The 23,052-nt window shown below is 37.5% G+C and overlaps 1 protein-coding gene across 23 annotated transcripts in view; it reads left to right on the top strand.

The window, feature by feature from the left end:
* JMJD1C (jumonji domain containing 1C) overlaps window positions 1-23,052 on the top strand; it is a 354,297-nt gene that overhangs the window by 274,798 nt on the left and 56,447 nt on the right. The gene's annotated exons all lie outside the window — the stretch shown is intronic.

Below are 23,052 nucleotides of genomic sequence, written 5' to 3'. Positions count from 1 at the left end.
CGTTGTTCAGGAGCATGTTGTTTAATTTCCATGTATCTGTGTGTTTTCAGAGGTTTCCCTTGCTACTGATTTCTAGGTTTATTCTGTTGTGGTCAGAAAAGACAGTTTGCCATATGATTTTTGCTTTTTTGAATTTGTTGAGGCTTGTTTTGTGGCATTGTATTGTCTGTGTATTTGATTTTACCAGTAGCTTTTATATTTTTAAATATTTTCTTTTTTGTACATTATTTGTTTTTCTTTCTGATTGAAGAACTTATATCTTACATTCCTGTAAGATGAGTCTGGTGGTGATAAATTCTCTCAGGTTTTGTTTCTTAGGAAAAAAAAAATTCTCTCTCCATTTTATTTGAAGTATAGCTTTGCTAGAGACAGTATTCTTGCATGTCAGTGTTTTTGTTTTGTTTTGTTTTGTTTTTTATTTTCATCACTTTGAAAATGTTATCGCCCTCCCTTCTTACCTGTATGATTTCCATTGAGAAGTCTGTTGGGAGCCAAATTGAATCTCTATGTTTTTACTTTTCTCATGCTTCTTTTAGGATCCTCTCTTCGTTTTTGACCTTTTGAGAGTCTGATTATTATATATGCCTTGGGGTAGTCTTATCTGGGTCACATCTGTTTGGTATGTCTGACCTTCCTTTACCTGGATTTTATCTCTTTCTCAAGTTTTGAAAAGTTTTCTGTTATTATTGCTTTCCACTTTCTGCTGTTTCTCCACTTCCTCTTAAATACCAATAATTCTTAGATTTGGTCTTTTTAGGTAATTTTGTATATGTCTTTTAGGTTATCTTCATTTCTTTTCATTGTTGTTTTTTTCTTCTCTGACAGTATTCTTAAATAGCCTATCTTTGAGCTCACTGATTCTTTCCTCTCTTCATTCTGTTGTTGAAAGTCTCTGATATGTTTGCATGTGTCCCCACCCAAATCTCATCTTGAATTGTAACTCCCACAGTTCCCACATGTCCTGGGAGGGTCCCAGTGGGAGGTGATTGAATCACGGGAGTGTGTCTGTTCTTGTGATAGTGAATAAGTCTCACGAGATCTGATGGCTTTAAAGAGAGGAGTTCCCGGCTGGGCTGGTGGCTCATGCCTGTAATCCCAGCACTTTGGGAGGCCAAGGCAGGAGGATCACCTGAGGTCAAGAGTTCGAGACCAGCCTGGCCAACATGGTGAAACCTCCTCTCTACTAAAAATACAAAAATTAGCCAGGCGTGGTGGCAGGTGCCTCTAATCCCAGCTACTTGGGAGGCTGAGGCAGGAGAATTGCTTGAACCTGGGAGGCAGAGATTGCAGTGAGCTGAGATTCTGCCACTGCAGTCCAGCCTGGGGGACAAGAGCAAGACTTCATCTCAAAAAAAAAAAAAAAGAGTTCCCCTGCAGAAGCTCCCTCTCTTTGCCTGCTGCCATCCATGTGAAACATGACTTGCTCCTCCTTGCCTTCTGCCATAATTGTGAGGCCTCCCTAGCCATGTGGAACTGTAAGTCTATTAAATCTTTTTCTTTTGTAAATTGCCCAGTCTGGGGTATATCTTTATCAGCCGTGTGAAAACAAACTAATAATACAGCCTCTAATGAAATATTTGGCTCAGAAAATATGTTTCTCAATTCTAAGGTTTTTATTTGGTTTTAAAAAATTATTATTTCAATCTCTTTGTTAAATTTCTCTCATAATTTTTTTTAATCTCTCTTTTTTTTTTTTTTTGAGACAGAGTCTCACTCTATTGCCCAGGCTGGAGTGCAGTGGCACGATCTCTGCTCACTGCAAGCTCCACCTCTTGGGTTCAGGTTCTCATGCCTCAGCCTCCCGAACAGCTAGGATTACAGGCACCTGCCATCATGCCCAGCTACTTTTTGTATTTTTAGTAGAAGTGGGGTTTCACCATGTGGGTCAGGCTGGTCTCGAACTCCTGACCACAAGTGATCCGGCTGCCTTGGCCTCCCAAAGTGCTGGGATTACAGGCATGAGCCACCACACCCAGCCTTAATTTCTTTTAATTGTTCTCCCCCCTCCCCCCCCCCTTTTTTTTTAAGAGAAGGAGTGTTGCTCTGTCACCCAGGGTGATGTGGAATGCAGTGGCGTGATTGTAGCTCACTGCAGCCTCAGTCTCTTGAGGACGATAGGTGCGCACCACCACCCCGGCTGATTTTGATAAATTTATGAATTGCTTTTCTGTGTTATCTTGGAGATCACTCTGTTTTCTTAAAACTGCTGTTTTGAATTTTTCGTTTAAGAGTTCACACAGCGCCACCTTGTTAGGGTCAATCACTGTTTTCTTGCTTTATTTGGGTATGTCATGATTCCCTGTTTGCTGTTGTTTCTTTTGGATGGATGTCTATGTCTTTGCATTGAAGGATTGGTTATTCTAGACTTCTCTGACTGGTGTGTTTTGGCTTTAATTAGATATTTTTGCTTAGACTTTTTAAATAATTTACCTTTCTTGTTTTCCCCAGTAGTTTGCTGCCTCCTTTTCGGCACTAAATGACATCTTAAGCCCAGATTTGCCTTGGTTCTAGTAAACAGTCAGGAGTGCCAGGAGTCCCAAATTGCAGTGGTCCCAAAGTGGAGAATATCCTGGTAGTGCAAAGACTAGCTAGGGGTTTGTGCCTCGGGTACCTGTGGAACTAATCTCCACAGCATGGTGCTGCTGAACTGCCACTCTGATATGGCATCTCCTTTGTCTAATTTATGGAGCAGAGTTTCCAGGACTGGGGATGGTAGTCCTTCTCTGCTTCCTTTGTTTCTGGCTGTCCTCAGGGATATTTCTCCCTTTGGGTGTTCCTGATGCTTCCTGTCAGTTGAGGCAGGGATAGATCTCCTGCCAGAAAACCCCAGGTGGTAGGGAAGCTGGTTGTCCACCTTGATCTTAATTTTTCCAGTGTTGTAGAAACCATAAGTTGGTGGGAAAGTGTGGTCCTGGGCAGATTGCTGGGAGGGGCACTGCAGATAGAAAGTGAGATTCTCTCTCAAAATAAATAAATAAGAAAGTCCAATTCTCTTATTATCTGCTTCTGGTTTTTTCACTTCTCTGTGGCCCCAGGACTGTCTCCCTCTCATATTTGAGGTCTGGGATGTTATTGGTGATAATCTCAGCATTGTGTATTTCTTTTTTGTTTTCTACTGAGGGGAGTGAACCCAGACATTGTCATTTTGGAACTGGAAGTCTGTACTTGTATTTTTTATCAATTTAATTTGGCTGGTGGTACAAGGTGGGTATTTCTGCCTTTGTACCAAGAACTCCGAGAACTGATTTATTGCTAATATTATTTAAAATCAGAAGTTGCTTACAAATTAGTGAAAAAAAATTTTTTTTGAGACAGAATTTTACTCTTCTTGCCCATGCTGGAGTGCAATGGCGTGATCTCGGCTCAGCGCAACTTCCGCTTCCCAGGTTCAAGAGATTCTTCTGCCTCAGCCTCCCAAGTAGCTGGGATTACAGGCATGCACCACCATGCCTGGCTAATTTTGTATTTTTGGTAGAGATGGGGCTTCTCCATGTTGGTCAGGCTGGTCCCGAGCTCCCGACCTCAGGTGATACTCCCGCCTCAGCCTCCCAAAGTGCTAGGATTACAGGCGTGAGCCACCATGCCCGGCCAAATTAATCAAATTTTAAGATATAGAGAGAACCAGAATCAGCTCACAACAATTGTAGAATAAGTTACTAAATTCTATTGAGATTTTGTTGAAAGATACCTATCTAGCCATATATATATTTATATATATATAATTTATGTTAGTGTATTTTGGCTCTTTGAGAGAAGTCAAAGTTTACATCTGTTAAAAGTCTCAGAAATTGGCAATAGAACAACAGTCCATCTTGGACTCCATTCCCAATTTTGTTGCTTACTATCTGAAATGCTATGAAAGGCATATAACCACTTAACCACTTAAATTTTTATTTTTATCTATAAAATAGGTATGATATCATTGCCATTGTCTATGAGGTAATATATATGAAAACACTTTGTACTCTAAATTTTTTTTAATAAGGAGAATATATATGGTCAGAGTTAAGAAAATAAATAGGTCTGTTTGGGTAAATCTCAGTTTCTGTTTTGTGTGCTTTCAAGAGACTCATTAGAAAAGTAATCTGTTTTTGTTTTTGAGACAGAGTCTCGCTCTGTTGCCCAGGCTGGAGTGCAGTGGTGTGGTCTCGCTTCACTGCAACCTCCGCGTCCTGGGTTCAAGTGATTCTCCTGCCTCAGCCTTTCAAGTTGCTGGGACTGCAGGCATGTGCCACCATGCCCAGCTAATTTTTATATTTTTAGAAGAGACAGGGTTTCTTTCACCATGTTGGCCAGGCTGGTGTCAGACTCCTGACCTCAGATGATCCACCCACCTCGGCCTCCCAAAGTGCTGGGATTACAGGTATGAGCCACTATGCCCGGCCTGCTTTTTTCATGTATCCTAAACCTGCTGTGTCCGTTATTGGTAGCTACTAGTCATATGTGGCTATTTAAACGTAAATTAAATAAAACTAAATTTTAAAAAAGTTCTTCAGTCGTGCAGGTCACATTTCAAGTGCCCAAATAATCGTATGTGGGACAGTGCATATATATACCATTTATGCTGTAGAAAATTCTTCTCAACCACTTTGCCTCTAAATGCTGAATACTGCACAGAAAATGACATCCATGTATTTTGGTACCATTGTATTGTCTCCAGTATCACCCTAGCCCTTAGTATATCATTTGGCATTCTTTTCGCATGCCCCTGTGAACTTCTATTTCCTAAAGTAATTATTCCAAATTATCACTACTTTACTCAGCTTCCTCCTTTTCTCTTAATAGATGATCTTTCTCCTGTTGCACAAAGGAAATTGAGGTTATAAGCAGGAACCCCGTTAGCTTCCTGTTCTCATATCTATTTTTGTACCTCTCCTTACCTGCTTTCCTCTTGTCTTAGAGATGTGTCTGTTTTTACTTCTACTACTTCAGTTTTACAAATATGTATTAGATACCTGCTACATCTCAGGCACTACTTTAGGTATTTAGGGTACAGCCATGAACAAAACAAAACAAAAATTTGTTGCCTCCTATAACTTACCTTCTTGTGGGAAAAGACAGATGGCAAACAAAGTAACTGTTTAGTATATTAGAAGACAGTAGTACTATGGAGAAAAATAAAGCCTGGAAAGCGACAGGAAGTGTCAGTTGGAACAGAAAATGGATAGGCCCTAAAGCAAGAAGATTGAAAAAATAACATACTATGTGAAAATTAGTAGAAAATGATGTAGAAAGGCTATAAGGGTAAATTAAATTGGGCTTTTTAGGCTATTATAAAGACTTTATTTTTTATTCTGATTAAGCTTGGAGTGAAAGCCTTTGAAGCATTTTGAGCAGAAAAGTAATATAAAACTTTTTCCCTTATATAAATAATTTTAAACCTATGTAGTTATAGAATAGTAAAATGTGCTTCCATGTAGCATGCAGCTTTAACAATTATCGATTTGTGGCCAGTATTGTTTCACTTTACTGCTCGTCTTCTGTTATAGATATTCCCCTATGTATGATAGTTCGACTTAGGACTTTTTGACTTCACAAGGGTGAAAAAGGAGCATTCAGTATGTTCCTGAGCTTTCAACTTAATATTTTCAGTTTAGGATGGGTTTATCTGGATGTAACCCCTTCATAAGTCAAGCATCCGTATTTCAAAGCAGATCCCACACACTGTATTATTTTGCCCCTGAATTTCTAAGTGTGTGTGTATGTGCATAAATTAAAACAGTCTAGCTCTATAGTCGAGTCTCATTCACAGTACTTATGTTTTATAATATCGCCACTTCTCAGCAACACCAGGAATGATAAGAGTATCATAGGCTTACTCATTTGCTTTGTCTTACATTATGTAACCACTAGACTTAGAATAACAATACTAAGGTTACCACCAATGGTATTATTGCTGAAAACAGTGTATTTTTTTGTTCCAGTTCTTTTTATCCTTAGGAGATATCCCACTGGTCATATACTCAATTTATTGTGTTTTGTAGTCGTTTGGAATTGTTCCTCTCTCTGCCTTATGTTTTAAAAAGCTAATATCTTTTGTATTCTAGAACCTGTCTTCACAGATACTTTTCTAAGTTTACCAAATCTTAAGCCTATTTTTCTTTCATTGCTTTTCTTTTCATTATATAAACTCAACCCTCTAATATAAAAAACTAAAAGTTATCACACCCAGTCTGGTTATGGCCTTATCTTACTCCTTTCCTTCATAGCTGGATTTCTTATAATGTGAACCATTATATCTATATTTTCTTGCTTCCCAATAATATCTTCAATTATTGCAGCCTGGTTTCTTCCTCCACTTCACAAAACTGATGTTGCTAAGATGGCTAATCATCTCTTAGTTACTGCATTTAATATTCAAGTGTGCATCACTGTCCTACTGAACCTTTGCATTTAACACTGGATCACTGTCCTTTTGGAAATTCTTTGTTCCTGTTGCTACTCTGATACTTCTCTTCAGGTTTTCCTATTTTTTTAATCAGTCTTTGCTGTATGTTTGTTCTCTCTGTAGAAGATTTAGTGTTTATGTGATTTTTTTTTGTAGTGCTCCTTATTTTCTGTAGTGTTCCTTTTTGGTTTTTTCCATTTCACTACTCACCCTAAGCCGTGTCACATTTCCACTGTCTTTTAAAACCCTGTCTTCTGAATCCAAAACTCCAGACCTCTCTGCTCTACCATTATTTAATAACTGTTTACTAAGCATCTTCTCTGTGCCAGGCAGTATTCATACAAAATTTCCTGCCCCCATGGAGTTAAAATTCTGGAGAGGCCAGGTAGATAATAAGTGTAATAAGTAACTTATATAGTGTGATATACAATGTAATAAATGCGATGACAAAATGAAAATGTAAAGCAGTGTAAGATCAATAAGGATTGGGGAGGGGAGAAGCAGATATTTAATAGAATGTTCAGAGTAGATATCATTGAAAAGGTGAAACCCATGTCTTCTGCTGTCTATTTACTGTATTCACATTCAACCATCAGACCTTGATTTCGTTTTTCTTCCTGATCATTCTGTATCCCAGCTAATGAGATCAATCACATCTATGCCAGTTTGTCACTTAAATCAACATGTAGGGCCAGGAGCGGTGGCTCACGCCTATAATCCCAGCACTTTAGGAGGCCAAGGTGGGTGGATCACCTGAGGTCAAGAGTTTGAGACCATCCTGGCCAACATGGCAAAACCCCTGTTTCTACTAAAAATACAAAAATTAGGCCTGTGTGGTGGCACATGCCTGTAGTCCCAGCAGCTACTCAGGAGGCTGAGGCAGGAGAATTGCTTGAACCCAGGAAACGGAGGTTGCAGTGAGCCAAGATTGTGCCACAGCACTCCAGCCTGGGTGACAGAGCGAGACGCAAGTCTCAAAAAAAAAATCAACATGTAGGAATGTTTTAGGTCTCTCTCTTGCCCTTACATATTAGTCTCCCAGAATTACTAATTCTCTTTAACTTTGCTTAATCTGTCCCTTCTCCTCTATCGTAAGGCTCCCATCCTTACCCACCTAGACTATTACAGAACACTCCAAACTACAGTCTTTCAGTTTTCTTCCTCACCTACTCTGCTGTCCTCAATTCAATCCATACCAGTGTACTTGTCCCTATATTCCATACTGTTTCACCCATCTATTCTTGCATATGAATTTTCCTCTGTCTGAAAGACCTTCTTTTCTGATCTCTTATTATCTGGCAGATGCCCTTGCAGTTTTGAAGTTCCAACTCAAAAGCCTTGGTTTCATGCTTTTCTTGAGTCTCAACTCAAATATTTCCTTCTCTGTAAATCCTTTCCTGACACACCTAACTAGGTCACCCCCCAACCCATTTTCTCTCACCTTTGTATCCTAGAGGATACAAAGATACTTTAATCTGTATCGTATTTGTGTGTCTGTCTCAATTCCACTGGACTGTAAGATCCTTGAGGTCAGGAACTTTGTCTTAGATATATTGCCAGTGCCTTGGCACAGTAATTGATACCAGGTGTTCAAAATCTTGTTGAATGAAATATATTCCTAATAAATTTTAGTAATGAGAGCCTCCTAGTCCCACACTTAGACTATTTCAAACATAATTCCAACAAGCTGTCAAATCTAGTTTCCCTTACCATAGCATATGAGAAGCCAACACTTAAAAAGTGGTGATGGTAGATTGGCAGCTTGACAGCATGAGGTTATGGAAGAACTAAAAAACAGTTACAACTAAAATTTTGTCTTTCTGGAACAATTTGTTATAGAGGTTACAGTTTACATCGATTATAACTGCATCATAATATAAAGATAACCATGAGTATTAATTTAAAGACCTTATGTTTAGTATGTTATTTCATGAAGGAACTCTAAATATTTTTATTCAAAATTAATAGAATTTCAGCAAATTATGTTATATAAACTCCTTTTTTAAAGATAAACTATAATAAGCATTTAATATGCTTCATTCAGTTTATGTTCTCTTCCCTTTTTTAAATTAAATTTTCTAAATACGTTAAACTTTTAGGAGCAGTAAAAAAAAAATGCTGAAAGGCATCGTAAAGAGTGCTATGGATAATACCTTCCTTAACAATTGTAGGTGGCTAATGTGCTTTTCTATTATGATACATTGGAATTTTAGTTATAGCTTCCTTCCTTTTTTTCTTTTCTTTTTTTTTTTTTTTGAGATGGAGTCTCACACTGTCACCCAGCCTGGAGTGCAGTGGCACAATCTTGGCTTGCTGCAACCTCCACCTCCCAGGTTCAAGCGATTCTCATGCCTCAGCCTCCCAAGTAGCTGGGATTACAGGCACCTGCCTCCATACCCGGCTTTTTTTTTTTTTAATTTATTTTTTTATTTTTAGTAGAGACGGGGTTTCACTGTGTTGGCCAGGCTGGTCTCTAAGTCTTGACCTTGTGATCTGCTCACCTTGGTCTCCCAAAGTGCTAGGATTACAGGCATGAGCCACTGTGCCTGGCCGCCTTTTTTTCTTTTTGTGTAATTTAACACATTTCTTATGTACAGGTTGAGTATCCCTAATCCAAAAATCTAAAATCTGAAAAACCCCAGAATCTGAAACACTCAAAAGAAGTGCTCATTGGAGCATTTTGGATTTCAGATTTTCTAATTATGTGTGCTCAACTACTAAGCGTAATGCAAATGTTACAGAATTTTTAAAAATCTGAAATCTGAAACACTTCTGACTCCAAGCATTTTGGATACAACCTGTATTTGTAATTGCTCTACAAAGACCTCAGTGAAGGAAGTGGATGGACTCAAATAGGTGTCATAAAAGACTAAGTCACTGGGCAAGTCTAGCAAGTCTTGCTGATCATTCCAATTTGTACTGGATTGTATTCGTTCTTTCTGAGAAAATAGAAGTATGATACTATAGTTCATTTATAGATTCATAATTTCCGTAGCACTATATGCCAAAAGTGAAAATCAGCCCAAAAAACTTTGATGTGGTATTAATTTGGAAGTTACATTCATTGCACTGTATATTAAAAAATTTTTTTTTTTTAGCGAGTGTTTGGCGAGGCACAGTGGCTCACGCCTGTAATCCCAGCTCTTTGGGAGGCCAAGGCGGGCAGACCACCGGAGGTCAGGAGTTTGAGGCCAGCCTGGGCAACATGGTGAAACCCTGTCTCTACTAAAAATACAGAAATTAGCTGGGCATGGTGGCAGGCGCCTGTAATCCCAGCTACTCGGGAGGCTGAGGCAGGAGAATCACTTGAACCTGGGAAGTGTAGGTTGCAGTGGGCCGAGATTGCGCCATTGCACTCCAGCCTGGGGGACAAGAGCAAGATGTCTTAAAAACAAAAAACAAAAAAACAGTGTTTGTTCTGTATGAATCAATCATTGACACGATTGTATATGTATACTATTTCAATATTAGTTGTTTTTAAATATATATTTAGAGACAGGGTCTCTCTGTTTCCCAGGCTGGTCTTGAACACCTGGCCTCAAATGATCTTCCTGCCTCAGCTTCTCAAAGTGCTGGTATTACAGGCATGAGCCACCATGCCCAGCCTCAGTATTAGTTTGTGCATAGGAATTTTCAGTAGAATACTTTATACAAGTATATAATTTTACTTCTTTTTTGTTGTTGACCTCCCTCCCCAGCTTCCCAGGAATTTTTTACTTCTTAAAGCTTGGGTTGTGCTGGAGGAATATTTTCAGTTACTACTTTGGAAAATATTAAACAGTTCCCAGGCCTTCCTGAGTTTGTTTCAGTTTAAGTTTGAGGAAGCTGCAGTTAGTAAATTGTGGTTGGCAGATGCTGTAAGCAGGTGACTCAGTAGGTTAAACTCATGATGACTCAACTGTGTAAAAGTCATGCCAATAAATAGCTTGAAAGAAAAACTGCCTTCCAGACTTTTGAACTGCCATAAAAAGTTCAAAACTATTATTTAAAGTATCACAAAGAATATTAACATGTGGCTTTAGAAGGAAACACATTTTTCTTCAAGTGGTTTTAAAATGTTTTCTTAATTTATCTGATTTTTTTACTCTGGTTATTGTGAGAGGAGCGGACCTTATACCAATGACACTTAGCAAATTGTAGTTAAAATGCAGGAATATTACAGGTCTGGATCAAGTTTATTCAAGGGAATATTGTTATGAAAGATAGGTTTCAGTTGGGTGATCAACCAAGAAACCCTATTAGTAGTTATTTTTAATTAATAAAAAAGCTAGTTAATAGCTGTTAATGTAATATTGCTGTAACCGAATAGATAAAGCAAGATACGCAGTTGTTTGTTGTGATTTGATGTAATAGGACATGTATATTAAGATAGTATATCCAATTCCAAAATTACTCTTGAGGATTTTCATAAATTATATAATCTGTTTATGATATCCATTTCTAGTCTTGGAATACCATATTCTTCTAACCTGGTTTTAATTTAGCTACGTCATTTTCTGTTTTTAAAAATAACAATAAAATGATTGGATAAATTGGGTCATCTTCCTTTTTATGTGACCATATTCCTAATAATGTAGGTAAGTTATTGAAAACCTAGCAGAGAGCATGCAAGATTTTGATTATGCAAGCGCATGGATGGGGAAAAGGGTATGTGGGAAGTGCTTTGACATTAGACAGACCTTTGCTGATTTGCCTTCTAGCTGTGTGATTTTGGAGAAATTACCTAATAATATCAAAATAGCAGAGGTATTGTTAGGATTAAATGAGGTTAATCTTTGTGAAAGTGCTTCTCTTGTGACAATTTAAAAAATCTTTTAATTTACAGTGGCAAGTAAATATGCTTAACTGTTAAATAGATAAATAATCTTTCTGAATAATAGGGAATTGACTGAATTTTGGTTTTGTGTTCATGCTGATTTTCTTTCTTTCTTTCTTTTTTTGAGACCAAGTTTTGTTCTTGCTGCCCAGGCTGGAGTGCAATGGCGCAACCTCGGCTCACTGCAACCTCTGCCTCGCGGGTTCCAGCAGTTCTCCTGCCTCATCCTCCCTGATAGCTGGGATTACAGGCGCTTGCCACCACACCCAGCTAATTTTTTGTATTTTTCGGAGCGATGGGGTTTCACTGTGTTGGCCAGGCTGGTCTCGAACTCCTGACCTCAGGCGATCCGCCTGCCTTAGCCTTCCAAAGTGCTGGGATTACAGGCATGAGCCACCGTGCCCGGCTGATTTTCTTAAATTGCTATTTATATTGGCAAAATACTTATAGAATAAGACATTTAGTCTTCTAGCACAGTATCTGAAACGCTGCATCAAGTTTTTAAAATAAATATAAAATTTATTTTACCTGGTGCTTTCTAAGTTACAAGTCTGTTTCTTAAATGTGTATGTTGTATTACTGTTTTTTTTCCTAGAACATTAATCATCAGATACATACTATGTGATATGTTTCTGTATACCACATCTGTTAAGTAAAGAAAATGTATGCCCTCTAGCTAAGTTAAATTTGAATTTTATGACTTAGTTCATAAAAAATGTATTACAGAATTAAATTTTTATTTTTATGACTAGCAAAGGTTTTATAAGAATTTCATTTGAGTAATACCTGGTACAATCAATGTCGTACTAATAGAATAGCATTGTTATTTTTTATTTTATTATTATTATTTTAAATAGAGACACGGTCTCACTATGTTTCCTAGGTTAGTCTTGAACTCCTGACCTCAAGTGATCCTCCCGCCTTGGCCTCCCAAAGTGCTAGGATTACAAGCGTGAACCACCATGCCCAGCTTAAAATTGCATTAAATAACTCGTTCTTTTTATAGGCCTTTAACAATATTTTTAGCAAATCTAAAAATTTAAGTATTAACATGTTAAAAGGTTTTTTTTTATAGGATAGGGAAGATTTTTGTTTTTGGTCTTTTTTTTTTTTTTTAAGAGGAGGTTTCTCTCTGTTGATGAGGCTGGAGTGCAGTGGTGCGATCGTGGCTCACTGCAGCCTCTACCTCCCATGCTCAAGCAATCTTCCCACTTCAGCCTCTCAAGTAGCTGGGACTACAGGCATGCACCATAACACCTGCCTAATTTTTGTATTTCTTATAGAAACAGGGTCTCGCCATGTTGCCCAGGCTGGTCTCAAACTCTGGGCTCAGCGTTTCACCTGCCTCAGCCTCCCAAAGTGCTGTGATTACATTTTGTTTGTTTTCAAGAGACTCTAAACAAGAGTCTGTCATGTTACCCATGCTAGACTTCTCGTAACTCTGGATCTCAAGTGATTAAGTCCACCTTTTAATGTGAGTATTTAAAAGAATGCAAAGAGTATTTTCATTTACTCTGTTATCATTACCAACAAAATTTCTAAATTAGCTAAGTTTCTATGGAGTATGCTTATCATATTTAACTGTCAGATTATATTGCATTTTTTGTTGAAACTTTGTAACAAAGGAAATTAGTATTACTGTGAATAAATTGTTGGCATCAGTCTTTTTCATCTTAAATGTTTCTTTTTCTCATTATAAAAGCAAAACATGGTCATTGCAAAATAAAAAACTTCCAGAAAAATACATAAAAGCATAGCAAAGTAGATTATTCATAACTCAGCTAAAGAAATTACCGGTAATATCTGTTATATATCCTGGTGGTGGTGGTGTGTGTGTGTGTGTGTGTGTGCACGTGCGTGTGTGGTGTGTGGAGATATATATATAATATGTATATATGGAGATACATATATATATAAAATCTTTCTAGTTGGAAAAGTAAAAGGAATGTTTTTATGGTTCTGTTTGTGATCATTTGAGCCAAGATAAAATATTTTTAAGGCTGTATCCCATTGCTTAAGTAGATTTCCTTTGGGGGATATTTTAATTCCAGGACATAAATTCTGACGAATATAATGAAAACAATTATATTAAAATACCCTTGTATTTGTCATTAATTCTGTTTTGTTTGCCTGGTGTGTTTTAATGTGATTATAATTTGAGATTTGTTTTTTTGGGTGGTGTTAGACATGAAGTTTAAAATTTTTTTTTAAGTCTAATTTTATCAGTGCTAATGTTACAGACAGTGCTTTTCTAAGAGTTAAAATGACTATACTCTTTTATCCTTAGGGAAATATGCTTAAGAAGTAAATCAGGTTATTAATATGCTGTGAAGAGTTTGAAAACAGTGGTGCTCAGTTGAGCGTATTTTAGTCTATGCAGGTTAATTGGACACATTTTTAACTATAAAGGATTAACTAAAATTGTGGCAACCTTTTCAGCCTTGAGATTCCATTAAATTGTAGTGTGTTTGCTTGTTTGTTTTTGTATTGATAATTTTTGTGAAAGTCTTCAGGTCAGAGTCACTTTTCTAGATCAGAATGTCAAAATTAATTGAGAGAGAATAACTTAAAATATTCAGTGGAATTAGACAGCATTGTAGTTTTCTTTTTCACTTTAAATGAAGTTTGCAGTAACATTTGAGTTCCCAAGAATTGTGGTTTGCCAAAAATTTGAACAGAGGAAAAATTTAAAAGTAAACAGAAAATGAACTTTGAAATTAATTTAATGGTGAATTTATATATACCAAATAATGAAAATGACACAGGAATGTTATTTCATGTAATCATATTTTAATTTGAAAAATCATGAGTCCATAGAAACATCATAGAACTTTGTACATAAAATGTTAAAATCTTGAGACTTTAAAATTCAGAACCCTTTTACCATTTCATAATTTCTCATGACATATACTTCTCTTAAACTTTATCATTTCCTCCTTAGTAATTAATGATATAAGTAGTTTCAAGCAATGCCAAATGGATGTTCCAAGGAGAGATCCCTGAAATATCTGGATATATAACAGTGGGTTGCTTATAGCAACAGCAAACTTCTAGGTAGATTTCTTAGGACTATGGAATTTTTTTCCTTCATAACAGTTAATATTCTTGGATCAAGCTGCAGGTTTTAGCTATACTCATTCTCTCTGAAATGAATTATTAACCAGTATCAGTTTTACATTTTTCATTTCTTTTCATAGATAAAAGTAAATTATGTTGTCATTGTAAAGGACCAGATGCAGTTTTAAAAAATTTTTAACATTCATGGGCTTAATAAAATTTCTTTTCTGAAACTTTTAAACAATTTTAAAAGATCAGTGGTTTTTTAATCAGGACAACTTTGAAAAGATGAACGTGTTCCAGAAAGGGGATGACTTCACATTATAGTAATATATTGAGAAGATGATTGTTAAGACTATGAAAAAAAAAAACTTTAGAAGAAGCAGTATGAAAATAAGCCCTTAAGGGTAAAGGAGACCGGGTGCTGTGGCTCACGCCTGTAATTCCAGCACTTTGGGAGGCCGAGGCAGGTGGATCACATGAGGTCAGGAATTCAAGACCAGCCTGGCCAAAATGGTGAAACCTCATCTCTACTAAAAATACAAAAAATTAGCTGGGCATGGTGGCAGTGCCTGTAATCCCAGCTACTCTGGAGGCTGAGGCAGGAGAATTGCTTGAACCCAGGAGACGGAGGCTGCAGTGAGCTGCGATCACACCATTGCACTCCAGCCTGAGTGACAAGAGCGAGACTCTGTCTAGAGGAAAAAAAGAGTAAAGGAGATAGTCTATTTTCTTGTTTTATTTTATTTTATATTTTTTTAGACGGAGTCTCACTCTGTCGCCTAGGCTGGAATACAATGGCACAATATTGGTGCACCGCAACCTCCGCCTTCTGGATTCAAGCAATTCTCCTGTCTCAGCCTCCTGAGTAGCTAGGATTACAGGTGTGTGCCACCATGTTCAACTAATTTATGTATTTTTAGTAGAGACGGAGTTTCACCATGTTGCTCAGGCTGATCTCGAACTCCTGACTTTAAGTGATCTGCCCGCCGTGGCCTCCCAAAGTGCTGGAATTACAGGCATGAGCCACTGTGCCCGGCCTATTTCCTTGTTTTATATACTTGCAGTTCCTGTATAGGCCCTGCCACCATTTGATTCCATGCAGATCTCAGGCTTGCTCATTGATTTCTATAACTAATCAGTGTTTTTGATTGTGTTTGGCAGGAAATTCTTAAGGCCACCAGGCTAATTGCAGTAAGTCATTGCTTCTAAAGCTTGCTTTTTAAAAAGCTGGGCTTAATTGCCGTTGAAGTCAGTTCTGTTCTCTAAACTGACAGTTTTCCCATCTTATTTAGAAAATCAAAGTAATCACAGAAATTTAGGATCACAGTTGAGTGAATCCTGTACTACCAGCTTAATTCTGATTTGTGTGCATTAAGATCTTGCTTGCATAGTTTAAGGTTTTTTCTTGAGGGGGGAGGGTTGGTGTGTAAATAGTGTCCCAAGTGCTTGGCTCTAAAATATTCATGTTTGGAATGTATACAGAGAATCAAGAGGTTCCTTAAAAGTTATAATAATTTAAAATTCTGCTTACAACTTAAAAACTTAACAATGATGATAAATCTGGTAATTTTTAGATTTTATTATATTATGTGTTGTACAGAATCACATCACCAAAATTGACAATACAGACTCAGAATTATGTTAGAAATATTTTGAAATAACATTGCATTAACCTTGTGTGGTAGAAAGCCTCCTTTCTCCCACTAACATTTGGAGACAATTTTGTGGCAATATGTGGTGGTCAAATTTTATTTTTTATTTATTTTTTTGTGGGGGGACAGTCTCACTGTGTCACCTAGGCTGGAGTACAGTAACATGATCTTGTCTCACTGCAATTTCTGCTTGCTGGGTTCAAGTGATTCTCATGCCTCAGCCTCTCAAGTAGCTGGGATTACAAGTGTGTGCCACCACACCCAGCTAAGTTTTTGTAATTTTAATTGAGCCAGGGTTTAAGTAACTACCATTGTGAATGCAACTTAAAGCTCCAATTGTATTTACAGTTACCATTTTAAGAAATGGACAAAACATTTAGCTCTTAGATCCTGTAATGTTTGTGGAGCCTTCTGCATATTATACAAGTTAATATGTTTCTTAAATTCTTATGATTAAATGTTGATGCTGTGAAAATGAATGGTATTCAAAACTTGTAAAAAGTGCAGGGTAAAGAAGTGGTGGAATTTTTTCGAAACAGAGTCTTTGCTCTGTTGCCCAGGCTGGAGTACGGTGGCTTGATCTCAGCTCACTGCAGCCTCTGCCTCCCAGGGTCAACCGATTCTCCTGCCTCAGCCTCCTGAGTAGCTGGGATTACAGGCAAGCGCCACCATGCTCGACTAATTCTTGTATTTGTAATAGAGACAGGGTTCACCATGTTGGCCAGGCTGGTCTCGAACTCCTGATCTCAGGTGATCTGCCCACCTCAGCCTCCCAAAGTGCTGGGATTATAGGCATGAGCCACTGCACCCAGCTTATTTTCATTTTATGTGTAGACAGACTTAATGCCAAATTTAATGATTTGCCCGTGGACATGCTGGACATTGCCTTTAAGGTTCACTTCAAGTTACCAATTCCACTTAGGCCTCCATATCTGATGAATATGCTTACCAGTATGTTAATTTTTAGGAAAAAAACCTAAACCTATTTTGGATTTTTTAAAATAGCCTTTTACTGAAATTGCTTTCTTTAGATCAGTGTGGGATCACAGTCATTCATCACTTTGTTTTGTTTCTAAATAAAAATAAAACTCTAATGCAAAGAATATTATTGGAATGCAAAAATGTAATAATTATAACAGATTAAAATGTTGGTGTTTGCTGTTTTCCCCTGGTACAACAATCCTTTTTTAGCCAATAAAAAAATAAATCTAAACATCATTCTGATTTTCTGAATGTCACTTCCATTTCTAGACTATTTCCAGTTACAATAAATGAAAATAGAGTTTTATTGTATTTACTCCTTTCGTCAATTCTATTCAGAAACTAAATTTATCTCATCTAGTTTCAGAATGTAAATAATTTAGAAAGACTAAGCATATTTTATATTATCTTCTTGATTGTATGAATGAGAAAATAATTACGTGGATAGTATAAATTGTTGTCCTATTTCTTCCTACCATCTCAATCTGTTTTTTTGTTTGTTTTTTTTTAAACTGCTCCTCATGGAGCAGGGCTACCCTGTAGGCAGTGTGCCCAGAGTAGCCCCATCCGAATCTTTATGTATAATTACGTTTTGGAAAGATAGACATTTTATTGCTTTAGTTTAAATGATAGTCTGGATTCTAGACGTCTGAATTAACCACAGCTAATCAAATGATGAAATTTTGTATACAGAGACTTAATTACCCCTTGCTTTTAATTATGTGAAATCTTTTAATATGTTTCCTTTTTTTAAAAAAAGTATTTATTTATATTTATATATACTCAGACACACACACACACACACACCCCTACATAGCTTAAGAGATTAATCTGTCGTGTCCTTAATAAATCAGGTAAAGACTATCTTTATAATATCTCTTACTTTTTAATGCATATTCTCATTTTTACTTTACTTGAGAGCCCAGAGAAGATGATGATTCCAATCTCTGAATGTAATAGTCATTGACCTAATGGAGGAAATCTTATCTTGCAAATTAGATAATTTTTCCTAAATTATGTACATTAAAATCAAGTATATTGTTATATTTGGAAGGCTAAGCATTGTCCAGAATAAATCAGGGAAACTCATTTACTTGTGAAAGTTTAAATAATATATTTACCTTAAGATATTTTTGTCTTTACTGGTGAAAAGGATTTGGTATTGATTTAATTTCCTGTGCTCCTGATTATATATATTTCAAGCATTTGTGGAAATAAGAGTTTGCAGTCAATTAGATCAAATTGCATTAGTATATTTAAAATTGTATTTGATACATTGATGTAGAAGTTTTTAATCTTGCTTCATACTGGTTGTTCTGTTTTGTTGTTTTTAATCAGGAAAAGGCAAACTGTACCTACAAGCTAATCCAGCCTGCCTCTTGTTTTTATCTTTTCCTTTTTAATTTTTTTAGAGACAGGATCTCCCTCTGTCACCCAGGGTGGAGTACAGTGACTACAGTGATCATACCTCACTGTAGCTTTGAACTTCTGGGCATAAGGGATCCTCCCACCTCAGCCTCCTGAGTAGCTAGGATTAGAGGTACAAGCCACTGTGTCCAGTTACTTTTAGATTTTTAAACAGTTGAAAAAAACTCAAAAGAAGAATATGTCATAACACCTAAACATTCTATGAAATTCAAATTTCATAGAATGCTAATATAGAAACATTTATTGGAACATAGCCATGCTCATTCATTTATGTATTTTTATGGTATTTTTTAGCTACTTTTCTGCTGTAACAGCAGGGTTGAGTAGTTGTGACAACTGGTATGGCCCATAAATCCTAATATATTTACTTTCTGGCCATTTACAAAAAATGTTTGCTAGCCCTTATTATAATTCATGAAAATACATGGAAGCCTTCAGCGGTACCTTCATTTAGTTAACTGCAGGTGGTATAGACAGCTTTGCTTTTTGAGCACCCCTGTAGCAACTTTCAAACTTTATATATTTCTTGTCCCAGCAAATCCTTATTAGCAAAATGGATTCTTTTATAAGTTAAAAAGATGTGGTGTGGTAAAAATTAATGTCACTCTTGTGGACTTAACATTCACGTTTTAAAACTGTTGCCAGCAATCTCAGGGATCTGAGAACAAGCAACTATTTGTAGTTTTGCTAAACCATGAATTTATGACTGGCGAAACTGGTATGGCAAAACATGTTCAATCACCTAATCTGATGTTCAGGATACAAAATAATTGCTTTTATGGTAACTCTTATACTATCAAAGATGGTTTTTATGGAGAAATTTATGTCATGGAATGGAATTTAAGAAAGCACACTGGATGTTACCACAAAGGTCAAGGGTTTTATAGCAGAGGGGGAAATCATTCCATTAATAAGCCACACATATCAGTATCAATTTGAAAGTGAGCATTCAGTCATTATCTATCAGAAATTGTCCAAAGGAGGAGAAACTGCTGCAGTTTTGTGATATTTCTTTTATCCTAAAATGAAAGTGCTACTCTAGACATCAGTTGAGACTTTTGAGCAAATCTGTTACATTATTAAGCCAGTCTTCTCTGTCACTTAGAAACTAACCACCCTTTGTTGGTTTTTTGTCAGCAGTCAAATGAGACTATGTGTGACATTAAGAATATATTTCTTGAACTGGCAAGGAGCACTCTACCTTATTATCTTAGGAAATGAGTTGTGTATATTTTTAACATTTTCATAATACTGGTGTCATTAAACCTAACTAGGCATATCTGAATATTTTAGTGTTCTGAGCTTATGTTTTATATTACCTAGATGGTTTTTTTTTCTTTCGAATTAAGTAGAAAGTACATAATCACCTAAAATTATGTTAGTACAGTAGTCTTACTGTCAAAATACACATTCCAGCCTGATTTTAACCTTTTCTTTGAGAGTCTCACTCTGCCACCCATACTGGAGTGCAGTGGCACAATCTAGGCTCACTGCAACTTCTGCCTCCCAGGTTCAAGGGATTCTCCTGCCTCAGCCTCCCGAGTAGCTGGGATTATAGATGCGCACCACTACACCTAAATACATTTTTTTTTGTATTTTTTAGTAGAGATGAGGTTTGGTTTCACCATGTTGGTCAGGCTGGTCTTGAACTCATGACCTCAGGTGATCCACCCACCTCGGCTTCCCAAAGTGCTGGGATTACAGGCATGAGCCACCACACCCGGCCTGATTTCAACCTTTTACTCCATCATGTCCTTCTCTCTCTCTCTTTTTTTTTTTTTGGAAACAGGGTTGTGCTTTGTCGCCCAGGCTGAAGTACAGTGGCACGATTATAGCTTACTGCTGCCTTGAATTCCTGGGCTCAAGTGATCCTCCCATCTCAGCCTCCCGAGTAGTTGGGACTACAGGTGCGCACCCCACCATGCCTGGCTGATATTTAAATTTTTTGTAGCAATGGCATCTCGCCATGTTGCTCAGGCTGGTCTCGAACTCCTGGACTCAAGGGATCCTCCCACCTTGGCCTCCTGAAGTGCTGGGATTATAGGTGTGAGCCACCGCACCCGGCCCCATTATCCCCTCCTGTACACGTGAAAAAATACCTTTATTTTGATCATCCAAGCAGTCATTCAGCACAGTGTTAACCTAGAAAAAAACAGCATTTGGGTATTTGTAGATCATGACTAAGGTACATCACCAAAGTGAGGTTTCTTCTCTTTTACACTTTCTGATTATAAGATTGCATGAGTTTGCCACCCTAAGTCTCCTCTCTTTGATGAGTATTTGACTATTTCTATATGTGGAATGTCACATAACCAGTGTTAGAAGTTTATAGAAAGGTATCTTCCACCTGTTGTTCTTTGCTTTTGAGTCAGCCTCAGTTTATAAGATAATGTTGCCTTTTACCCCTTACATATAAAGAAATGTGTCAAATTTTAAAAGGCAATAATAGTAAACTTTCATTTCTTTTGATTGTGCTAATGAGAGAGAGTGTATGTGGAGGGAAGGGGGGGTGGGGGAGAAGAACCTGAGCCCTGGAAGTCACAGAACTAAGTTCAGATAACAGCTCTGTCACTTCCTGCTTGTAACCATGAACCTCTCTGAACATACTGTGTATATCAGCTCACAAAGTTGTTACAATTGATACTGTATGGAAAGTACCCAGCATAGTGTCTGCCATAGTAAATGCACCTTTAGGTTAGCTTTTTTTTTTTTTTTTTTTGGAGATGCAGTCTCGCTCTTGCTACCCGGGCTGGAGTGCAATGGTGCCATCTCAGCTCACTGCATCCTCTACCTCCCGGGTTCAAGTGATTCTCCAGCCTCAGCCTCCCCAGTAGCTGGGATTCACAAGCGTGTGTCACTACACCTGGCTAATTTTTGTATTTTTAGTAGAGACGGGGTTTCACCATGTTGGTCAGGTCGAACCCCTAATCTCAGGTGATCCACCTGCCTCGGCCTCCCGAAGTGCTGGGATTATAGGTGTGAGCCACCGCGCCTGGCCTTATGTTAGCTATTTTTGTGTATCAGTACATTAAGGTGTCTCACTAATGTTCAATTAGAGTTCATGTCTATCTTTGCAAAAGGAGGAACAACACACAAGTGAATGATGTACCCCCAAACCTCATTTAAGATGTTTTTTGAACTTTTTCTGTGTTCTGTATACGTTTCTAATAAAGCAGATCTTAGTGAACTGATTTTTTTCCATTTGTCGTTTGCTGGAGGTTATAACTAGTAGTTCAAATAGGATACAGTTTACATAGGAGGAGAGGTTCACAGAGGGTCCTGTCTCTTCAATTAGCTTAGTGACTTGTTTTTGAAAAATTAATAGGTATTAGTTATTCAAGATAAAAACTATATATAGGTAACTACTTATAGTTACTGTCTTTAAAGTGTGAAATGTGAAGACTGTGCCATTAAGTGGAGTTTTTTCTTTTTTTTTCCGAGACGGAGTCTCGCTCTTTCCCTAGGCAGATTGCAGTGGTGCAATCTCGGCTCACTGCAACCTCTGCCTCCTGGGTTCAAGCGATTCTCCTGCCTCAGCCTCCCTGGTAGCTGGGATTACAGGCGCCTGCCACCACACCCAGCTAGGTTTTGTATTTTTAGTAGAGATGGGGTTTCACCATGTTGGCCAGGATGGTCTCGAACTCCTGACCTCGTGATCCACCCACCTCGGCCTCCCAAAGTGCTGGGATTATAGGTGTGAGCCATCGCACCCAGCCCATTAAGTGGATTTTTAATCTCACACGAGCTCAAGGCACAGCTGAAGACCTTTTAAATTCTGTGAAAGATAGTGGATATTTATAGCTAGTTTTTAATTCCAGACCCTTAATTTCTCTTATCTGTAAGTCAGCCTTGTTGACTTCTATCTAACATTTAGCACCTTTACAAAATTATTCAAGTCAGTAAATACATATATAAAAAACCTATTTGGCTTTGTTTCAAGATTTGCTCATTTAACCTTTAATAATCCTCTTTAAAATGGGAATGATGATGTAACAGAAATCCCTGTAACTTACAAAGTACTATATGTAGACGAGGGGGAGGAATTCAACAACAGTGCCTGTTATAAATCAGGCAGTGCATTGGGATACTTTTTGTGGGTTTTAATTAACCAGGTAGTTCACATCATTCAGTACTCAAATGTCATAAATCAGAATTAGATGTTTTAAGAAAGCTAATTTTTGTACATAAGAAAAAATCTTATTAAAACATTTATTAAGATAGAAAAAGAGGGAAATATTAGTAACTCTGCTTTATAGATGAGGAGATTGAGAGACCAGAGTTTGAACCTACATAAAGTCATTATCAGTAAAGGGACTCAATTTAACAGTTTTTAATGATATGCTATTTCCACTAGATAATTAATGGTTTATTGTTGGAAAAATATTTGTATATTGTTTAATGATCTTGGAAATAGAGCCCATTATTTTAACCTGTTGAAAAAATATTTATAAGGCTGGGCTCGGAGGCTCATGCCTGTAATCCCATTGGGAGGCCGACGCAGGCGGATCAAGAGGTCAGGAGTTTGAGACCAGCCTGACCAACATGGCGAAACCCCGTCTCTACTAAAAATACAAAAATTAGCCGGGCTTGGTGGTGGGCACCTGTAATCCCAGGTACTCAGGAGGCTGAGGCAGGAGAATCTCTTGAACCCGGGAGGTGGAGGTTGCAGTGAACCGAGATTGCACCACTGCACTCCGGCCTGGGCGACAGAGTGAGACTCCATCTCA

Source organism: Pan troglodytes, chromosome 8, assembly GCF_028858775.2.
Source record: "Pan troglodytes isolate AG18354 chromosome 8, NHGRI_mPanTro3-v2.0_pri, whole genome shotgun sequence".
In the NCBI taxonomy this organism is placed as follows: Eukaryota; Metazoa; Chordata; class Mammalia; order Primates; family Hominidae; genus Pan; species Pan troglodytes.
The sequence above is the reverse complement of the archived record's forward strand: the minus strand, read 5'-3'. Positions and strand labels throughout refer to the sequence as shown.